Source organism: Carcharhinus amblyrhynchos, chromosome 1, assembly GCF_965287045.1.
Source record: "Carcharhinus amblyrhynchos chromosome 1, sCarAmb.v2.hapA, whole genome shotgun sequence".
NCBI lineage: Eukaryota > Metazoa > Chordata > Chondrichthyes > Carcharhiniformes > Carcharhinidae > Carcharhinus > Carcharhinus amblyrhynchos.
In genome coordinates, this window is record NC_137324.1 from 179,450,137 (window position 1) to 179,456,136 (window position 6,000).

A 6,000-nucleotide genomic window follows, 5' to 3' on the forward strand; every position below is an offset into this window, starting at 1 on the left:
TGTTAAGCAGAAGCCTGAAGGTGGGAGGCACAATGACATCCGGAGGAGTAACAGTGAAGAGAAGAACATTTTATATAAAGGTCCTGTCTAGAGGTGGAGAGACAAGTGGGATTTAATTTGCACATCATTGTAGGAAAGAAAGGAGAGTTTATAGTTTCCTGACAGGCGAGGAAAGTAGTTCATAAAGTGATTTTTTCCAGATAAATGAGGCTTCTAAAAGTGCCAGGTGGTTGTTTACCGGGGATTTCAGTTACTCAGATATAGGCTGAGATAACAGTGTAGAAAACTAACAAAGGATGCAGTTGGAGTGGCGATGAATGTTACTTAAATTAATAAAAGTGATTCTATTATTTCTGATCCGGATTTCACTACTGTCTACACTTGTGATGTTTGATGGAGACAGGCAAAGTCTGAATCCAGTGCCCTGTGCTTTTTTAAGTTGGAAAACTTTTTTCAGTTTGTATTGTACATTTGTGAGGGAACCATTGAATCCTTACAGTGCAAATGGAGGCCATTCAGTCCATCTAGTCTGCACCGACTCTCCAAAAGAGCATCCCACTCAGGCCCTCTTTCCCTCCCATTGTTCCATATCATGTGCATTCCCCATGGCCAATCCACCTAACCTACAGATCTTTCCTCCCACAGTCCAAATCGGACCACCTGGAGGAAGCCTTCACAGATGTGGGGAGAATGTGCAAACTCCACACAGTTACCCAAAGGCCAAAATTGAATCCAGGTCCCTGACGCAGTGAGGCAGTGGTGTTAATCGCTGTGATACTGTGCCCCAGCCATAGCACAGTAACCAATCACACACAATCCCAAACTGAATGTATCAGTCAATCTTTCACTATTGCTACATTTTCTCATGGCCAATTAGGGATGGGTAATTAATGCTGGGGATGTCAGTAACACAAGCATCCTGAGAATTAAATTTTTTTTAAAAAGTTGAGAGTTGACAGTGTCTGTGCTTGTGAAATCAACAGCCTGAAATGGGCCTTGAAGAATTGGAGCTTAACAGAACACGACACAGAAAGATCCTAATCAATAAGAGAATAGATTGAAAATTCTGCAGACTGGAGGCAGTCAGTCACACCAGCTTTAGCTTCCTGCTGCTCCTCTTTCTTCACACAGTTTAATTATTTTTTAATGACTGCAGTGAGTAATGATTTTTACTTCCAGTGCAAGAAAATAATCTGTCCTGCTAGTGAGCTCCTGACACTGAGAAGGCAACTCTGAGAAGCCGAAACACACAAGTTGAATGAAATGGCAGCTGGCGAGCCATTGAGATCTTTGAGTCAGTGCATAAAGTGATACTCATTGATCCCATCTCCCAGCTGCATTCCAAGGAAGTGCTGGCCAGTGAATAGGGACAAACGCTGCTGTCCTCGGGGAGAATGGAATCTGAACTGAATAAAGAAAAATCAGAAGACCTTTCAAAATCCAAAGACCAGATAAGAAGGAAGATTGTAGAGAATGTGTAAGACCAAGGGGAAAAAAACTAAAATTCGTGAGGTTTTGAAAGGCTCAACATAAATGCAAGATGTTTTGAAGCAATTTACACCAATAAAGTATTTTTTGAAACATAGTGCTGGCGCTCGAAAGATACTTGGACTCAGCGTTCGCGAGTGATTGATGCTTTATTATCCTTATCAATAAGAAGAGAAGAACTGGAGAATCCCTAAGGCTTCTTCAGTCTGCTCTGCCCAATTGCGTACAGTCAACCTTTTGTTATAGAGCAATTCTTACAACTCCTAATAAAGATAATTGTTTCTAGTCACGCACACTGGTAAATTATTTACATATGATACAAAGCGATAGGGCCAAGACACTAGCTATTTAATCGCATCCCATTGATAATGTCATAATCTTTAGTGGTAGACAGATGGAATGTCTGTTCAGATAGTGGTCATTTAATCATGTCTTTATTACAGTTTCAGTGCTCATTGCAAGAACATTCAGCTGTGTCCTGTTGATAGATGTACTGAAACATCAATCTTTGTCTGCCCTGTCTATTTCATTTACATGCAGAGACAGTGAGGGTGCTGGTGCTAATGTGCTAATTTTCCAGGCCCCCTGGCTGACCCCATGCTGAGCTCAGTCTCCTCTCCACAGTAGCCACTATTTTAGGAAATATGACCACTTGCACACAGCAAGCTCCTCCCAACGGCATTGTGATAATGACCAGTGTTTTACTGATGTTGGTTGAGAGATAAATATTGGCCCCAGGAGAAGTAGTGCCATGGAATCCTTTATGTCCACCTGAAGTCTCAGGATCTCAGTTTAATGTGTGATTTAAATGATGGTGCCCCAACATTGCAGCATTCCCTCAGTACTGAGTGTAAGCTTAGATTATGTGTTCAAGTCTCTGGAATGAGATTTCAACCAAGAAGAGCATGCTACCTGTGGTATCTTTTATCTTTCTGAGCTGTGCAGACATGACACACAATCTTATAAACTGTGTGTATTCACAGTGCTTTATAATGGCTACTTCATGCTTCTGACTATCTTCCAGCTCTTACCATGGCTATATTTATTCTTCCAAGTCTCCACCCAGGTCTAACCAATCAAGCAGAGTGAGCATCAACAGCTTTGACAAAGGGTCATCTGGACTCGAAACATCAGCTTTTTTCTCTCCATATAGATGCTGCCAGACCTGCTGAGATTTTCCAGCATTTTCTCTTTTGGCTTCAGATTCCAGCATCCACAGTAATTTGCTTTCATGAGCCTCAATAGTAAACTCCCACAATCACAGGACAGTTGAACACTACAGTGCCTATTGAACCATGGGTAACAGAAGTTCTTAAATATCTAAAAAGGAAAAGAATGTGGTTTTGATTGCAAAAATTATTTGATTTGTGAACCTTTGCCTGATTTGTGCTGCCTTCACCAATAGCCAAAGCCATTCTGCCTGATTCTGTGCCTGCCTGTCTTCATTTCCACCCTCTTTGAAAAACAAAATTCTGCAGATGAAGGGAATCTGGAAAAAAACAGCAAATGAAAGAAAACTCGGCAGACCTGGAAAGATAACGTTTGAGGCTGATGGGTTCTGATGAAAGGTCATGGACCTGATCATCAGTCTGGGATTGGGAACTCCAGGTCCCAGCCCCACATTGGTGCTCATCATGATGCAGTGCAATCTTTAATCGGCTCAGAGGGTGAGTCTGGCATCCAGTCAATGGCACTGAGTACTTCCAGGAGACAGGGAGGACTCAAAGGCAGACAGCAGGCATGACTGTGTTTACTTCTACCTTGCAGAATTGAGAAGCTGGCAGTCTCACTGTCCAGCAAAATGACCAGTCAATGAAAAGGTACTCGACCCCCTCCGAGAGGATGACCTTTTCTCTAATTGGTTTTGTTCAGCAGGAACATAATTAGGGTCTCCCCACACTGCATCTTACAGCAGGCTATTCACCTTCCCGATTTGCGATTTGAAAATCTCCTACTGACCTCTCCAGGCTGTCAAGCAGCATTCCCCCCTCAACACCACCCCCTGCCCCCCACTACCCAAGGAGCTCAATGTGCTAACGCCATTCCTCCACCAACATCAACACCATCTCATGGAGGCATAGGGCACTGGTAAGGGCACTATTTCCAAAATCTGCCTGCACCCAGCCTCACCCCCACTGGCAATTGAAAATCAAACCCAATAACTCTTTTCACAGTTGCTATCAATTACATTGACTTTGCTCATCCGTAATGCTGAAATCACTCTCATCTGACACACACAGTTGGCCCTCCAGTGGTGTCCACTGTACAGTGATCAGCGACAAGATCGCTAACTAATTATCACCATGTTAACTCGCTGAGTCTAAATCCCGGCCTTTTGACAAAGCATCAGATCAAGCCCAAGATGGGGTGCAATGCCTCATTTTGTCAGTTTGGATCTTATTTGTCCTTTTTATGGGAATCTTCAATTGGATTTTGAAATTTGATTTTGGAGACAGCAAGGAATGTATTTGGGTTTGCCTGATGCATTCTGAGCATTGGCTTTGTAATTTTAAGGATGGAGTAAAAACTAAAAAACAAAATCTCCCAACCTCCTCCTCTCACTTATTACCAATGCAGCTGAAAGCAAAATACTGCAGGTGCTGGAGACCTGAAAAAACTCAGCAGACCTAGCGACATCTGTGGAGAGAGGAAAACCGAGTTAATGATCTGGGTCCAATATGATTCTCCTTTGGAACACTGCAGCAGAGACTAGGAAAAAACTAGACATAACTCTTGCTTTGTAAGCAGTAGCTACTCTTTGGAAAAGCTGACTGAACCTTCAGGATCTCATTCAAATGGCCAAAGATGAGGGATTATAACTCCATCCCTGGCACAAAACGGGTGAATCTAGATTGGCTGCTTGTTTTATGCAGCACCTGATAACAAACTGCACTGCAGTCAATGGAATTAAATATCAGATATTGTATGTAACAGGTTGATCTGAATGGTTTATCCTATCTTGTCAAAAACTTGAGAAGCAATAGTTTAGGAAAATCCTATGACTGGATTTTGTAATTGACCTTTTTAGACATCTTGGTTATTCACAAGTCTCTGTAACCAAGTAGCCCAAACTGAAGGGATCAAAGCCTTTTCACTCCTGACAGGTTTATGGATTCTGTGCAAGAAACTTTGGGAAAGTTTGATGAGGTACATCTCCCCATGCTCCGTAAATTTCAATCAGAAGCCATGAGGAAAGTCAGCTGAGAGTCTGGAGAGCTTCACTCTGGACCATTAGAGGGAGCACTCTAACATGTTTGAGGTCCATTGCAATAAAATACTTTGGGGCAGGGTAGAGAGAGTTTTACTCTGTAGCTTCTCAAAGCTTTTTGAGTTCAGAGTGCTTGGTTCTGGAACCCCAGGGTGAAAAATATTCATTCCTGAACACTGGCATCCTACGCATTATGATCACAAAGATTCGCTGCAAAACAATGCAAAACAATCAAGGATAACTGCAAAAGTAATGATGAATTATCTGTTAGCCAGCACACCCCTTCATTCTCAGACAAGAGCATGGCAGTAATAAATTAATGAGTAAAAGTGATTACCTGGTTACTACAACATTGCTGTTTGCTTCTGTTTCTGCTTTATTTGTGTCAGCATTAGTCACAGACTAATGGACTCTGGACAGGTAGGGGGTTTTAGTTAAGTCGGGTAGCATGGTCGGTGCAGGCTTGGAGGGAAGAAGGGCCTGTTCCTGTGCTGTAATTTTCTTTGTTCTTTGTAATATCCGTCTTCCACCAGCATGTCTATGAGTAGCACTAGTTAAATAAGACCTGACCTGCTGAGATGGCCCTGATAATGTAAACTTTAAATGATCTAAAGATGGGTCTTGAAAATTTCCAATGATGGGGCTGTGACTATTTCCTTTGACACCTTGTTCCATTGTGGGATTGTCCTTTGGAAGAAAGATTGTTGATTCACTGTCTTTGAAATGAATGGTCGGTAGTTTGGGTGAAGGACAACATCGTGTTTTGTCATTGCTGAAGGGCACCAGATACTTGTTTCTGTTCGTTACTACCAGTCCATTCCGTATTTTATAGAAAGTGATCAGTCTGTTTTTCTCCCTAGTTTGCTGTGGTGATTCCCATTCCAAATTTTGATGAAGGATTGACATAGGTTAGCCTATTTCCCCTACTAATTCATGCAGGGCTGTGAAAGCATGTTTTTGGATCGCTTCAGTCTTATTTATATCCATTGCTATATAGCTGTCTCACAGAAACTTGAACATTCCAAGACTGGATGAACAAATGTTTGATAACTCTAATATGTTTGTTGTAATACCACAGGTTCCTCCTCAGAAATGCAAGAACCCCAGTTTGCTTTGTATGTTATGGAATCAACTTTGAAGGTTATTTTTAAGATGAACATCAGGTATGTGGGACCTAGCTGTGTGCAAATTCTTGTTGCATTGCCTATGTTACAGTGGTGTATATTCATGTGAGTTGACTATTGACAATGGTGTTGGGGACTGGGTTTGAATGATTAGGGCTCTGTCACTGTTGCTGGAATTCA